The sequence below is a fragment of the Dipodomys merriami genome, unplaced genomic scaffold (assembly GCF_024711535.1).
Source record: "Dipodomys merriami isolate MVZ:Mamm:240054 unplaced genomic scaffold, mDipMer1.0.p SCAF_9, whole genome shotgun sequence".
NCBI classification, from domain to species: domain Eukaryota; kingdom Metazoa; phylum Chordata; class Mammalia; order Rodentia; family Heteromyidae; genus Dipodomys; species Dipodomys merriami.
The window spans coordinates 29159741-29178101 of record NW_027206512.1 but is presented as its reverse complement, the minus strand read 5'-3'; positions in this window follow the sequence as shown (position 1 = coordinate 29178101).

The following is an 18361-nucleotide window of genomic DNA, read 5'->3' as shown; positions in this document are numbered from 1 at the left end:
TCTCTCCTAGCACTCTTATCTCCATATCCAATTCTTCTTGATATTTTCTTAGATATTTATAAATTTAACCTGACAAGTCAAATTCTGTTTTCTCTCACTATTAATTTTGTATTTAATCCACCATAATTAATAGTTTATTTAGTATACACTTTCAACTACACAGACCTAAGACTATGGGCAGACAAATGATCAAGCATGATGGCTTACATTTAATCAGGTTAGTGCCAGCAATAAAAGAAAACTAACTGGAAATATATTTGATAGATGAGGAAGTAGGAGAATGATGGAAGTTGTTAAAATAAGAAGATATACTGTACATATAAATGGATATGTTAAATGAAAACCCATTTGTATAACTACTTAAGATATTTACAAAAAAAACTCACAAAATAGAAGATTTGAACCTGTGATATTGAGTAAAAGGACTTACAATTATCAGGTGCTACTCATTATCAAATTCTTGTGAAAATTACAATGGCAATTGTAAATTGTTATTCGTGCTTTGTTCTGTCAATTCACTTAAACCACAGGCTTGTATGTAAAAAGGTAGATGTCCAAAAGAAAGCAGGTGACACTTGATGTATTTAAAGACTATAATCAATTTTTTTAATGTAGATCTGTATTTTATGCAAGACTATGATTTTATAGTCAACGATGGTCCTGATTCTATAAAGAACTAACAAAAATCAAAATGTTTATTTGCAAATGAATTTTCAGCGAATGATTGGAATCAAACCTCAATAGCTATTCTACATCAGTTTAATGATAACTAGCTGGTCCCTGATGTTTCAAACAGCAAACTTAAATAAGCGTCTTCATTTTTCTTTGCTTAATTAATTTATTTACTGACCCAGACTTCTAAAATGAAAAATTCTAGATAAATTTTAAGCATCTTCCAATACCTTTCAAAATGATTGGTCTGAAACAGTATGCAGAAACTCAATAAGATTCATTAGTTTGGATTTGAAACTTATTCAGAAGCATCACAGTCCTCTTGACTCAACGAGAATTACATGAAAAGCTTGGAGAAAATTTGTTATTTTGTGAGAAAAGTTACTCTAATCTTTATACCATGCCGAACAGATTTCCTAAAAACAAACAAAGCAACTGGTGGCTCATGCCTTTAATTCTAGCTACTCAGTATGCTGAGATTTTAGGATCAAGGTCCAATACCAGCCTCGGCAGGAAAATCCATGAGACTCTGATATTCAATTAAAGACCAGAAAAACCAGGAGTAGAGGTGTAGTTCAAAGTGGTAGAGCACTATCCTTTAGCAAAAGAGCTCAGGAATAGTGTGTAGGCCCTGCGTTTCAGCCCCTTGACTGACAAAAAACAAACAATTTTTCACAGAAAAATGCTTAAGACCACTGACATCCCTGGCTATCATATTTGTACAATTTAAATTGAAAATAAAAGACACAAAAATAATTTTTGGCTAGTCTGACAAGTTATTTACTTATTAGTGGCACTAATGGGGCAGGTTGTTTATATTTTCATTAGCTAGGCTTTCAGCAAAATCCACAGCAGCGTTTTGCGGAATTTTATTTCAACCTAGATAATTTACTTTTCCTAATTTTCTGATATTTAATGAAGACAAAAAACAATGAAAATTTCCTATATTTGAATGCCCACTTTGATCAAACACTGATTTTGATGGATATTTTATTTTACTATGGGACATTTTTAGCCTTATTTGGCAGATAGGCACATCAATTGAATAGACCCATCTGTTGTCTCAGCAATTAGTTGGAGAGCATCTAGATGAAATGGGCATGGGTCCAGTGTGAGAAGACTCTTCTCTAGAAGGCTTTGATTATGAAATAATATTCAGCTTCTATTGAGATGCCAACTGAATCTAGGCCATAGTTTTGCATTCATTCATGGCATGAGAGAGCTTTTCTGAGATATACACCATTATTCAAAATATTAATTGTAAAGAGTTCATTTGTCAAAATGCTCTTGGCTTAAGCTTGTTCGAAAGGTTTCACAGTGTTTCAAAATACCTAAAATCACAACTGATAAAGTGGGCATCGATTATGGATAGCTTCTGATAACGTACCATTATTACCATTCTAGGAATATACCATTACTTACCATTATTTTTTGTATTTTTTAAATATATCTTTTTATTGTAAAGATACTGTACAGAGGGGTTACAATTACATGAGCAAGGTAATGAGTCAATTTCCTATGGAGCGTTGTTACACTCTCTTTTATTTTTCCTGTGTGGGGAATTTGTTTTATTTATTGTAAAAAAAAATACAATTCATATACTTTTTATATTATGCCACCCTTAAACTCATGTTTTGAGGAAAGAGTAGCCTGAAAATATCTTGACACTTTAAAAAGCCCCACAAATTATCTGGGGACTGAAGTGCTTTGTGTCTCAGTCACTTTTTTGAAATGAAAAAAAAAATCTTATTCATGTATGGATGCCTTGTATGAGGATCTTATGTTTCTTCAAACACTGAATAGAATTGTTAGTGGTATTTCATGGCTGTGACTATACTAGCTGAATTTCTTGTCTGTTTTCTTTTTGTTTGTTTAGTTGATTTATTGTCATTAAGGTGATGTACAGGGCGCCTTGCATACATGGTTTGATTCCTCAGCACCACATAAGCAGAAAAAGCCTGAAGTGGTGCTGTGGCTTAAGTGGTAGAGCTCTAGCCTTGAGCTGGCCCTGGCCCCACGACCGACCAAAAAAAAAAAAAAAAAAAAAAAAAAAAAAAAAAAAAAAAAGGTGATGTACAAAGGGGTTACAGTTGCATAAGGCAGGTGAAGAGTACATTTCTTTTTGGACAATGTCTCTCTTTATCTTGAATTCTCCCAACTTTTCCGTCCAATAACCACTGACAAGTTCTATATACTCTTAGAAGAGGAAAAAAAGGTGTATCTTGTCATACAACATAATATTTATCAAAATGAATTCCAGAAAATGTTCAGCTGTTTTGCTTCCTTTTCTTTTTGTTCTGCTTTTTCTTTATTTGTATGTGTTTGGAAGTGTATTGTGAGGCACAGAAATGGAGGTAGCATGGTGAACAAATGAAGCAAAGTTACTCCCTGGACACTTGAAAATGAACTGATTTTCTTTTTTGCTTGCATTAGATATTGAATATGCTGAATTCATAGTCAAGTATTTGTCTCTTAGTAGTGTTCTTAATAATACTGGGATCAGGTTTAAATATTGCTTTGTTTCAAATGGTTGTCTTTCAATAAGTCACTTTCTTACACTGGTTTCATTTATACATAGTTGCATATAATTCATGACAATTCCATAAATACATTATTCTAACTCATTGTTATATATTTTTATGGTTAATCATGTTCAAAATTGTAATCATTAGTTACTAACTTACATTGAACTAATAAGAATAAATGCATGAATTCTTTTTTAAAGGTTGTCTTTAAATAGTTGTACAAAGGACTTGCAATTTAACAAAGCAGTTTGTGAATAAAAATAAATTCTTAATGATTAGTGCATAATTCAAATAGCAAAAATTTAACCAACTTAAAATCAATCACATTGGACTAAACTAAGAATAATGAATCTTTTTTCTATAATGAATCCATTTTCTACATTATAACAATACTGTGTTTTAAATAACCTTTTTATCCTTAACCTCTCAGAAAATTACCATCTATTAAATCCCTTTATTCTAAAATATATGATTAAAGAATTATTTGTAACCCTTGAAGACATATTTTTTCCCCTTTCAGTCAGAACTTCTCTCTATTGCTCTGAATAATCTAAATTGAGTTAATTTTCTTCTATCAATATTCCAATTCACATATTTGTTTAATCCTTACATTCGTTTTGTTTCTGCATATTTTCATAATCAAAACTTTTTACAGAAAGATCTCTTCTACTGGAAGATCAGGATTAAATAAAATCTTATCAAATAATGTTATATAAAACTAGGAAGAAAACACCCTCTTCCTATCAATTCATCTAATATCTAAGTACGAATTTATGCAAACACACATTTATTCACACTAAATATATTTGCATGTATTTTATTCCAGGAGAATGCAGAAATAAGAATCTGAAACTTCAAAGCAGCATTCTTAGCCAGGAGGTAATTTATTGTAGATAAAAAGGAAATCTTCATAATGACTTACAGGCTTAGCTAACTTAAAGGATACCTAAATTACAATGTATGTAGAGGTTTTAATATCACATTTGTTACTAATAAATTAATTTATGGATAATTAAAAATAAATTTTGGATAAATTTATTTCCTCTAAAAGAACGTGAGAGGATATGTACATAAAAAATTTAAATTACTTGGCTTATTTACAATTTATTGTATTTTTGTTTATTCCGTTCTATTTAATTAAATTAGACATTTAAATTTGACTTGATTCAAAATTCTGTTATGTAGGAAATTAGGTAATTTGTCATGGTATGTATTTTGTCAGTTCATTCTGCTTTATAATACAAAAGCATAGACAGAGATTTAATTTAATAAACTGATACTCAGTGTGTGTTTAAGAAATCGAATTTGAGATTGCCTGTGGTTATTTATATGAGTGTAGGAATTATTAGTTTGCAGAAATTGAGATGATTGCTTAATTTGTCAGAAAGCAATTAAGAGTAGATATTTTATAATATACATTTATGTATTTATAATTTGTATTATATTTAATAAATATTTAATGTAAACTATAGTAATTATCTACAAATACACTCTTATTATTACTTAAAGCAAATATTTTAATTAATTTAAAATTCCTAAGAGAAAGAAATACCATTCAAACCAACATTATGTACTCTAGAATTCACACTAACCAAATAAAATATGAATTCAGCTTAACATATACTTTATTCAGTGTCCATAAATTTCAAAGTACTTCCACATATGTCTAAATAAATGTAAATGACTCACACAGACACACACATATAACTATTTTTCTATTATTTATAATATATGCATTTTCATGAGATCAGGCTCTACCTTTAAATTTGCTGAGTAGAACTTCAAAGTTTTGATAGAGGACATAATATCCAGCAAGTATTAGTAATATTTTAGTTAAATCAGACACATCATAGCTGTTCAAACAAATAAAGATATTATCACCTATTTTATTTTAAATAGAGGTGATTTCCACAAATATTCAGTCTTATCAAGTGAGCATCAATTTTATTTTTATTTATTTATTTAAATTTTATTGTAATAGTGATGCACAGAAGGATTACATGAATTAATTTTCTTTGCACAGGAACATCAATTTTATTAAGATGATGTTAATAATAGCAGAAAGTCTGATGGTACAACCAGCAAACAACCAATTAAAGCATATTTTTTTTTCTTTAGGCACCTATGCCATTCATTCCAATTGTGTGTTACGTAACATAATATTTCTGGTTAATCATATTTCTGGTTAAAGAGTTACTTTCTAGCTGGAGTATAAAATTTCATTAATAAAAATCACTATAATAACAAAGATATAAAAATAAAATAATACACATCTAGAGGAATCATTTTATGCTAACATATTATCATGCAAATTTGTTCTTCAATTTATCTACAGTAAAATTATATTATCAATTATGCACATGCTTCTGTATTGAGCTATTTTCCAACTCTTCCTTACAAATTTTAGTGAGCATTAATCATACAAATGGTTTATATTTCATGCATTCATATAATGTATTAATATAATGTAAAGAATGATCAAATCATAATATTCCTATAATACATCCATGTATTCATCTAATCACATTTATGCTTATTGTTATTATTTCTCATTCCAGTCTCATGTTTTCACCATTGTAATGGGTTTCCTTATTCAATTTTTAATGTCATATAATGAGCTTATATTATAGTATATATGTTTATTTTTATACATATGTTTATTATATATATATGTTTATTTCATCACTTTTGCCCTCCTTTCTCACATTGTTTCTCCTCTAACGCATCCTTTATATATTCCTGTTGTTTTTATGGCTTAGCTTCTGCAAATGAGAGACAATACAGGATTTGTGTTCCTAGGTCTGTCTTATTTCACTGAACATGGTTATTTCTAGTTCTTTGCTGTAAATTTTATCCACTTTCTATTATCACAGATTCAACATCATGTTCAAGAAAGCCAACTGATACTTTAATAGTGAGTCTAACATAACATACTCACAAATTACTTTCAAAATCTATTCTAGTTATTGCCCTTGAAATTTGTTAATTGAACATTTTCACCATCATTCTTTCATAGTAAAAAGAAAGTAAACATCCAACAAAGCCTTAATTATAGCACAGAAAAAGAATCAACAATTATCTTCTCTTACATAATTTTCATTACTCTCATAGGGAATACTGAAATTTCATTCAAAAATCTGTACCTGCATTAAAAACTTGTCCACACTAAGGTTCTCAATTTAAACAAATTAATGTGTTGGTAAAGTTACTTATTCAGCATGAATAGATACTGGAAATCTAATGTATAGCCTAGTAAGTATCTTTGATAACATTTTATTATATACTCCAAATTAGCTATGAGATTAGATGTTATATCTTGTTTTCAAAATAATAATGTAATTGTGAAAGTAATTACTTGATTAGTTAGCTTGATTGTGGTAATATTTTCACATTATATTTGAAGTATGTAATTTCATGTAGAACACCTTAAATATGTTTTTTGACCTTTTAAAGTCATTGAACTAAATCTGATTAAAACAGAGAAGAAAATAAGACAATAATGTTTTAGATCCCAGATATTCTCTGTTCAAAATCCCCATTAGTATTTACTTTATTTTTTATTTGTTTGTTAGTTTGTGTTGGTCATGGAACTTGAACTCAGGGCCTGGATTCTGTCCTTGAGCTTGTTTTGCTGAAGGCAGTGCTTTATTACTTCAAGCCATAGTTCCACTATTGGTTTTAGGTACTTAATTGGAGTCTCATGGCCTGTCTTGCCTGGGCTGGCTTTGAACCTCAACCCTCAGATCTCAGCCACCTGAGTAGGATTACAGGCCAGAGCCACCAGCACCAGGAATAGTTTTTATTTCATACATAACAAACATCAAAAGACATATTTATTAACAAAAATGTTCATGATCTTTTCTTATTTTTATTTGACCCATCTCTTTCAGGATAATTCTTTATAGTCCCATATGCTTACCATTCTAACACTCTTAAGAAGCAAAAGAATGAATATATCTTTTCCTGAAATATATAGTAGTTGCAACCAGTGCAAGCCTGGACTACATAATGGAGCCTTATTTGAAAAAATAAAAAGAAAAGAAAGGAAAAATAATCCATTTCTAAGTCAGTAAATTATATTCTCCTTACTCATGAAACTTGCTCTTAACATCAGCATTCCACCAATAAGGGTAATGCAGAACACAGGTCATGAACAAAACAAATAACACAGTTGATGGAAGTAAATAATCAGACATGCTACATATGAAAGAAACATTTGCTAAAATTTTAAGTTACATTGTCAAGGTAACCATCTGAGACACAGCCTGTTTATGTACCAACATCTTTGTTTTGTTGTACTAAGTATGCTGATTAACCCCCCCCCACACACACCCCAAGTTGTAAATATCCTTTAAAAGCCTATTTTAAATGTCGTTTAATAGAAAATGAAAGCCAGAAGGGCAGAAAGTAGAAAGATGCCCACACTAAACAAAACAGCCTTTGATGGGCGGAGCCTACGTCAATCATGGAATATCATTACTTCAGGGATTGGGGTCTCAGAACATTGAGCAGAATTTTGTTGAGATTGGTGTTTGTTGTATCACCATTCTCTCCCTTCTTTCCTTCCTTCCTTCCTTCCTTCCTTCCTTCCTTCCTTCCTTCCTTCCTTCCTTCCTTCCTTCCTTCCTTCCTTCCTTCCTTTCTTCCTTCCTTCCTTCCTTCCTTCCTTCCTTCCTTCCTTCCTTCCTTCCTTCCTTTCTTTTGTTGTTGTTGGTGGTGTTCGTGGGGCCTGAACTCTGGGCCTGGGCACTGTCCCTGAGCTCTTCAGCTCAAAACTAGCACCACTTGAGCCACAGCACCACTTCCAGCTTTTTCTGCTTATGTGGTGCTGAGGAACCCAGGGACTCATTCATGCTGAACCACCTTCTCAGCTCCTCTCCCTTTCTTAAGTCATGTTCCATTGAAATTCCATTATGGTCAATGAATATTTTCTGTCATACATCAATAAAGGCAGTCATAATTGTAACTGATATACTGTATAATACTAAAGATAATTGAAACCCAAAAGAAATATTCATTTGTATATCTTGAGCCACATATTGAAGGTAAATTTTTCACAAAACGAGATTGAGCTTTCTCCAATAACAACATGTATTTTGCATGGAAAAAGGAGATCAATTTAAATATTTGATTACCTTAGTGGTAGATTATAATAGTTATTATAGCTATTAAAATTTGATTCAATATTCTGTGTAAGAGTCTATATTCTATATACCATTTTCATTTTGATTCTATTCAAACTTAGTCATGTTTACATAAGCCAATGAAATATGAACTGAATTGTTACATGCCAATCCCAAGCAGAGCTTTAGTAGCCAAATAAGATTCTTAACTTTAGTTTTCCTTAGATGCAGTGATCATTGGAGTAATACTAGAGTGATTCTGAATGGATTAGTCAAGAGGCAGCCAGACATAGCACTTCTCTAAAAGTTAGCTGTTTATCCCAATAAATTTGGGTTATTTTGAGCCACTGATATTTGTAGGCTGGGGAGAATATTAGCAACCAATTCTATTCATATATGGTTAAAATATAATAACATCTATTCATTGAGCTTGTCTATTCCACGACAGACCTATTAAATTCACGATGTCAGAAATTTTAGTCTGAAAGTTAACTTCACATTTCTAGTATAAACAAAGTTGACATAATATGTGCTCCATTAATATTCGTTAAAAATATTATCAAGTGATTATAAGGTCAGGAGATCCAATCATTAAATTTCAAGTCAGTTTATGGATTTTGGACAGGTTTGGTAAATTGTTGTTTTTTCCCTAGTAAAATAGATACTTATGAAAGACAGATTCCAAATAAGATTTTGTGAATAACTGAGTTAAACAAATAAATTATATATATATATATATATATATATATATATATATATATATATTGTGTGTGTGTGTGTCTGTGCCAGTCTTGAGACTAGATCTCAAGACCTGACTAGATCTCAAGTTCCTGAGCTTTTTTGCTCTTGAGCTAGTGTGCTGTCACTTACACCAACCACAGCTCCTCTACCAACTTTTTGGTGATTAATTGGAGATCAGAGTATCCCAGACATTCCAGCTCATAACCTCAAACTGCTGCCCTCAGATTTCAGCCTCTTTAATAGCTACAATAACAAATTTGAGTGACAGGCACCTAAGCTGTGTTTATATTCTTGACATAAAAATCATTCTCACAAATTAATTATGTATATCTCAATGTATTAGAATTACTTAATAATAAAATAATGATATTTATTAAAAACATAAACCTGCTTTGTGCTTAAACTGCTCATTTTCATTTTTTGATCCTATATATTTTTTTCATTTTTACTATGAAGGTGATGTACAGTTACAGTTACATATATGCAATAAGTACATTTCTTGTCAAACTTGTTATCCCCCCTCCATTTTCTCCTACTTTCCCTCCCTACACCCCCCTCCCTTGCAAGTTGTACAGATCAATTCCAACATATTGTCTTGTGAGTATCATTGTTGCATTCATTCCCTCCTTGTCCTTTGTCTCACTATGTTGCTGTTTCCCTTTCCCTCCCTAATTCAGATAAACATATATACAATACCCAGGATACCAAAATCAAACACAGTGACAACAGGGGATAAAACATAGGGGGAGAACACACAAAAGAAACATGAAATCACGTAGGACATGAAAAACAACAACAAAGGAAAACCTCTTTTGTCCATGTCGGAGTTTATTTCACTTAGCATTACCTTATATGGTCATATGTATGAAGCTACTGAACAATTCTGCTCATTTGCTAAGATAACAACAGATGCTGGAGGGGATGTGGCCAAAAGGGAATGCTACTACACTGTTGGTGGGAGGGTAAACTTGTTCAACCACTCTGGAAAGCAGTATGGAGTTTGCTCAAAAGACTAAATATAGAGCACGCCATGGCCCTGTAATCCCACTTCTGGACATTTACCCAAATGACCACAAACAAGGCCATTCTAAAGCTACCAGTACAACTATGTTATCTCAGCGTTATTCACCATAGCTAAGATATGGGACCAACCCAGATATTCCTCAGTAGATGAATGGATCAAGAATATGTGATATGTATGTGTGTGTGTGTGTGTGTGTGTGTGTGTGTGTGTATACAGTGTATATATATATATGTATATATACACATATATACATATAATGGTATTCTATGCTTCCATCAGAAAGAATGACATCTCCCCTTTGTAAGGAAATGATAAGACTTAGAAAAACTCATATTAACTGAATTAAGCCAGACCCAAAGAAACATACATCCCATGATTTGGCTTATTTGTTGATTTTCATTTTACATGTTATTTTCATTTAGACCATTGAAATGAGATACATAGAATTATCTCTCAAAAATATTAAGATATACTTAGATTTTTTTTTACTTTCCCACATCATGATTTAGTAGCAAAGATGCATTTACCTAATCCATTTCTTAAGGCTTATAAACATGATTCATTCTCTCTGAAGGGACAGAGTGTTTTTTGTTAATGGAGTAACATCTGTTCTTTCAGAAGTAAATGACTTCCCTGAAGAATAATTAATAAAATATATCACCACTAAACACAGCTGGTAAATTGTTAATAAAAATACAACAAATTAAAGGAAAATAACTGTAGACTCAATAAATACAAAGAAAATACAGAACATAAATTTTTATTATAAAGTCAATCAAGCTTGAGTTTTTAACTCTTCCAAGAAAAGAGGTTACCTTTCTTTTGATAATAAACTTTTGATGACTTGACTCACAAATAGTATTTTATACTATTTTCTGTCTATGTTTTTTTTCTGTATAGAGAAAGAGTGATATAAACAATGAACTAGAAAATGAACTTGACTAAGTTAAGTTAGAAAAGTTTGACTTTTGCAAATATTTCATGATTGTTTTGTTAAATCATTATAAGTACTGAATGAAGACATTGAATAGATTGCCAAAAAAAGAAAATGGGGAAAGGAAAATTATTTGCATTATGTTGTGTGAAAAATTGGACAAAACAGAAGCAAAAAAAAAAAAAAAGGACCAAGGCTGACTATTATACTAAGCCTGAGAGCATGTTTTCTGTATCATTAAAGCAGAATTGCATATAAGACAGAGAATGAATCTAGTGTGTATTCTTATATCTTCACTGGAGTGATAAGAAAGGAAGTCAAAGCAAAATTGTTTCGATGTCCAACTACTGTTTAACAATGATTAAATGCTTTTCTACATGTACTTAGCCAATTTGATGCAAGAAATGTTATCTTTCAAACCCCATGGTTATATTTTCAGTATATCCTATGGATTCCTGCTTCCTAGAAGCCATCTGATATTTTCACATTGGAGGATAGTTCTTAAATGCCTCTATGTTAAAACACTTTTCTATAGAAATTCATTCTGATCATTGCATTTTGTTCTTTATATGATAAGTTCAAAAGGATAAAAATTATGTTATATTCACTTATTTAGCAATAGTATCAGTATCGGAACACAGTGTAATGAACAATCAAAGAAAATTGGACAAAAGCCGTAGTTATCATTTTGTTCCATTGTCCAACTGCTTGGTAAGTTCATAGTGGTTGCTGCTGATATTAAGCAGTTTTTTTCTGATTATTAATACCTTGTTTCTGAGACAATGAAACAATAGTGCTTCTTACTTTCTCAAGAAAGAAATTTCTCAATTATTTCTTTCATAGTTTTCATCCTCCATTTCCAAATAAGTATCTTGTATCGATTTCCTAAATATTTTGATCATTCCTTCTAATTTTTAATGACAATGCTTCATTCCAGGGATTTACATTTCCACCATTCATCCTTGGTGTATGCTGATGGTGATGCCTGCCTCTAGGAATGCCTCTTGCTGTAGCTAGGGGAATAATGAAACCCTTACAAAAGTTTCCATTGACATTAGAATAACATGCAATCTTACAAGACTTAGAACGAACACATTTATATGTCTCTCTTAAAGTTCACATTTGACATTCCTCATCTGACGTCATCTGTTCTATTGTGTTTTAGAATTCATTTCTTTTATTCTCTTCATTCTTTTACATAATTGGTAACTGAACTACAGCATGTGGAAACTTTCTTTTTGTGATAGGATTTCCATTTTGTAGCTTAATTTATCATGGTTTCACAACGTATAAGTCAGAGCCTATCAAGTCTTTTGTAGCAAGAGTCCCAGTTATGTGAATATTATATGTCAAAAGGCTCTTTATTTTTAAAAAGTAGTTATGTACCTCATAATATTTTTCAGCACATATAATTTTACTTACTGCCTTAAGAGTCCGTACCTTGCATATTATATATACACTTTTCTAATTTGGAGAGAGGAAGTGAAAAAACAAAATGTTTAAATAGGGATACAGGTTGATCCATTGCAACAATGAGATGTACAAGACACTATGTTGAAAAATAAACTTTACAATTTAGGGTCAAGGGAATGTGTAGTTATGGAGGTGGGAGGGAAAGGAGGGTAGGGGAAAAACAAAGGAGGAGGTAACAATGCATGATAGGAAATGTATTCATTATATTGCTTATGTAACTAACCCCTCTGTACAGTATTTTTGCAATAAAAATGTATAAAAAGTTACAGATTAAAAAATTAAAAATAACTACAAATAGAAAAGCCACATTATCCAAAATCTATTCAATCTCAAGTAAAATTCAAAATAAGATGTCAAATATGATTTACCCTTTGAAATATAAGGCTTATTTGGAAATTTTTGAAGCTAAGCGAGCTGCTGGCCATTCATATCTGTAGGATTAGTTCCTAGATTTTAGGAAGCTGAGATGTGAGGATTGTGGTTCAAAGTCAGATTAGGCAGACAAATCAGAGATACTCTTATACTCATTTAACTGTCAGAAGTGAAGCTGTGAATCAAAAAGTAGGTTGTCAGTTTTGAATGAAAAGGTAAGTGGAAGCTCCAAACCCTGTGTTCTAAGTCTTCTTATTGGCCCTCCCCAGTGTAAGCACAGTGCTGTACAGCAGATTTCCAGATTTTACACAGCTTAATGTTAAGTTTTCTGACTTGTCAGCTGATAAATGTAATACAAAAGGACAAGTGTAAAAGAAAAATACAAATTAAGTTTATAAAAGGGATATTTTTAGTTAATTGACTATAATTGTTTTGATAAAAATATCATTGCTCCGTAGATTATATTAAATCTATGAAAAATGTTTTATAACTTCAATGTCATTACATCTCAAATGTTCTTTCCCATAAACATTAGCTCTAGAAGCACAAAAAACCGAAAATAATGAAAAATGTCTAAAACGTTATTTATTGTTTCTTTCTTTCCTTCTTTTTATGTTTTTTTATTGTAAAAATAGTGTACAGAGGGGTTACAGTTACATGAGTAAGGTAATAAGTACATTTCCTATGGAGCATTGTTACCTCCTCCTTTGTTTTTGCCCTACTATCCCTTCCCTCCCCATCTCCCCAACTCCCTCCTCCCTCACCCAAGTTGTAAAGTTCTCTTTCCTTTCTTTCTCTTTCTCTTTCTTTCTTTTTCCTTCTCTCTCTTTCCTTCTCTTTCTTTCTCTTTCTTGCTTGCTTGCTTGTTTTTTTTTTCTTGCTTGCTTTCTTTCTTGTTAATACAGGGATTTCCTCACATTAAGATCAGTTTGTTTCCTTGTCTGGTTCATTTACCACTTGAAACATATTTCTCGCTTGAACCATATTTGAACCATATTTCTATTGGTTATTATGAAAATGAAAACTCACAGACTTTTCTGCATGTGCTCCTTTCAAACATTGCATTCTCAGTCTCTTAAGCAGGTAAGATTTAAGGAATAAGCATCAGCACAGACCATTGTATTAAAGATTCTTAGATTCATGATACATAATCCAATAAAACAGTCATTTTTCTTAGGATTTATTTTTTGCTGTTTATTTAATTCCTGAAAAAAGGAAGAAAGTTTGTACCTTTTGTTAAACTCAGTGCTTGATGATTTAGAACTGTGAATATCCAAACAGAAACAAGTCACACAAAATTAACTGTTTATATATTTATGTTCTGAATAATTTTTTCCTAACAGGAATTCATTGACTTTTTATGGATAAAGTAAATTATCTATAAAACACCTTAACAATGACTAACAATAGGAGAAACTATTGACTAATAATAGGATTATATTTCTATTTATCTTCAAAAGTTACACATGTAATGAACAGTTTTTTAAATTATATTAGTGGGCATGGCTTATGAGAAGAATTATATATATATATATATATATATACATATATATATATAATGAGCTGTACAACACACAGAGAAACAATTTACATTATTTCCATGAAAAAGAATATCTGTTAAGAACAAATTTCACATTTTAAAATAACTGTTCTTAAATTTATAAAACTAATACTTACAATGGAATATTTATTAAAATCTTGGCAGAGTCTGAAATTTTCTTTCTTTTTTTTTTTTTGGTCGGTCGTGGGACTTGAACTCTGGGCTTGGGTACTGTCCCTCAGCTCTTCAGCTCAAGACGAATGCTCTACCGCTTCAGCCACAGCGCCGCTTCCGGTTTTCTAGTGGTTTATTGGAAATAAGAGTCTCAAGGACTTTCCTGCCTGGGCTGGCTTTGAACTGCGATCTTCAGATCTCAGCCTCCTGAGTAGCTAGGGTTACAGGCATGAGCCACCTGTGACCACCTGAAATTTTCTTGATAAAGACCCAGAAGCACACACACACACACACACACACACACACACACACACACACACACACACACACACACACACACACACACACAAAGAAAGGTTGGACAAATGGGACTGAAGAAACTGCAGAGTTTCTGCATGGCAAAGGACATAGTTAGCAAGATCAATAGAAAGCCCACGAATTGGAAGAAGATCTTCCCTAGCCATATAATGCACAAAGGACTGATATCTGAAATATACTTAGAATTAGCGAAATTAAATCCCCAGCAACAAACCCTCAAAGAAACAACCACCCCATCAAAAAGTGGGCTAAAGACTTAAAGAGAAACTTCTCTGAAGAGGAAATAAGAATGACCAATAAACAGAAATGTTCAACTTCTCTAGCTATAAAAGAAATGCAAATCAAAACAACATTGAGATTCCACCTCACCCCAGTTAGAATGGCTATAATCAATAAATCTAACTAATTTGGGGAAGGGAAGAGAAAAAACAAAATTCTTAAATAGGGATACAGGTTGACCCATTGTAAAAATGAGATGCACAAGACAAGGAACTTTACAAGTTAGGCACAAGGGGTGGGGGAGTGTAGTTGTGGAGGTGGGAGGGAAGGGATGGTAGGGGAAAAACAAAGGAGGAGGTAACAATGCTTAATAGAAATGCACTCATTACCTTGCTCATGTAACTGTAACCCCTCTGTACAGTATTTTTACACTAAAAAAGTATATGAAAAAAAGAAACCTAATAACAACAGATGCTGGAGAGGATGTGGTCAAAAGAGAACCTTATTGCATTGTTGGTGGAGTGTAAAATTGTTCAACTACTTTGGAATGCAGTATGGAGGTTCCTCAAAAGACCACATACAGCTCCCCTATGACACAGCAATCCCTCTTTTGGGCATTTACCCAAATGATCACAAACAAGGCTATACTAAAGCTAACAACACAACTATGTTTATTGCAGCATTATGTACCATAGCTAAGATATGGAATCAACCTAGATGCCCCGCAGTAAATGAATGTATCAAGAAAATGTGATACACACACACACACACACACACACACATACACACACACACACACACCACTGGAATACTATGCCTCCAACAGAAAGAATGACATTGCCCCATTTGTTAGGAAATGGAAAGACTTGGAAAAAATTATATTAAGTGAAGTAAGCCAGGCCCAAAGAAACATGGTCCCATGGTTTCCTACACTTGCAATAACTAGTATAAGTCTTGGACAAGCAGGAAAGCTCAAAAGTTATGTACATATGACCAGATAAGATGATATAAAATGAAATGAAACCCAAGATATGGATACAACTGTTTGTTTTGTTTTTATTGCTTACTATTGTTTTTAACATCTTTAAAATGTACTCTGTGATATTTTTGCTTCTAATATATGCACTTCCCCCATGGTATAACCCTTGTTTTCACTGTATTTGATGTCGGTGCCCTGCATCTTGTATATACATTTTTCTAATTTGGGGAGGGGAAGGGAAATAACAAAATGCTGAAATAAGGATACAGGTTGACCCATCCCAACAGTGAGATGTAAAAGACACTATGTTGAAAATGAACTTTACAACTTGGGGGGGGGAGGAGGAGTTGGGGAAGTTGGGAGTTAAGGGATGGTAGGGGATAAACAAAGGAGTAGATAACAATGCTGGATAGGAAATGTACTCATTACCTTACTCATGTAACTGTAATCGCTCTGTACAGTTTTTTTTACAATAAAAACAAAAAAATTTGAACATTCAAAGATGGATCAAAGCATATTCAACAAGGTGATAAGGAATGAGGTAATGTGTTATCTGTCAATATTTATGATTCTTTTACACTTAAATATTGATTAAAATTCAGATTTAGCAAGCATTTTAATTTTTTTCTAATTTATTTTCTTTCAACATTCTAAATCGATATAATACAAAAGAACCTTGGTAGGAAAATTGTATCCATTCCTGACCTCTATTTCCTTAAAGAAAATATTTGTCAAGGTGTAATTAATGCATTATAGTAAGCATCTATTTGAGCTGCAAGTATAAACAGTCCAGTAGCTCTTAGCTTAATTATAATTGTTGTGATAGATTTGTAATATTTATTCTCTTTATTGAGAAAAATTTTAGAACACCCGTTGTGGTCTATCCCTTAGTAAAATGTAAGTGAAATGATTTTGTCATGAAAATAGTAAATAGGAAAAAGTCTATTAAGGTATTTTAGCAAGCAGAATATAAATGTATAATTTGTCTACAAATAGGATTCTTGTCATAATTATTCATTAAATGTTTTTCCCATATATCTGTTTTACAATTTAAAACATATTATCATCTTTGCTTGTATAAATGTAGATTGTTAGCCTCTATGAGTTGTTTCGATTAAAACATTTAAATCAGCCAATCCTAACATTACTGGCATTATTTCTTCAGTTAAAAGAGCATTGATAATTATTCATTTCTCCACTTACACTTTTAATATATGTGAATACTCATTTTGTGCTAGGGGGAATCACTAATAGTCTATATAGTAAGGTAATGGAAGATAAATGAATTAGACAATATCTACTGAACATTTATTTCAAGAGTTGGAATGCAGAAGATTCAAGATAGAACTTGAACACTGTAATTCCTTAGATGACAAAGTAAGAGTTCAGTAAAATAAAACACCAAGAAATGGTTGCTTAAAAGGGGTGGAGTCAAGAGGAAAAGCACAAACAAAGTAAAAGAGGGAATGAATACAGTCAAAGATCCAATGTACATCTTACAAAATTAAGAAGATTGAGGGAAGAGGAGGTACGGAAAGAATAGATGAGACTATTGAAAGGGTGACAATGGTTAAGAAATATTGTAATCATAACCTGCTTGTTAAATGGCAATTACTTTATAAAACTACTTATATTAAGTAAATTAAAAAGAATATGTGAAAATTCTTCTCATCTAAGTACATTTAAATTACAGAAATAAATGATTCCATTCATTCATATCCTAGAGAAAATATATGATTTATTTATAAAATCTTTCTTTTTTAGTTATGTAGATAACTTACAGAAAAATATGAAGAGATTTGATGTTCAAATCTAACCTATGTGTCTACCTAGTTTGCTTGCACAGCAGATTACAACTAGTTAACCACATGCAGTTTATAACAGGCAGGTGGCACAAGTTAATAATAGTAGACACATTATAAATGGTAGTGAGAGAAAAATGACAGGCTGACAGAAAAGACAGGTTTTTTTTAAGTGTTAAGAAATTGAAGTAAAAAGTGACAAAAGAATTTAAATATGTGACGGGAAACCTTTTATACTTCCTTTCTTAATTTGTAATTGCTAAGATACTCATAAACCTGGAAGTGGAGTAACCCTTTGGGGACATACTCAATGTTTGCAATTTTAAATGTAATTTAGGCAAAACTGCAACAGGTCTCATGAATTGATGAATTGCTCTGGGATGAGAAAGTATTTTTGAGTATGCTTTCAATATTTTACTATGTAACAGGTAGTGATAGTGGTTGCCATATTGGCAACTAAAGAGC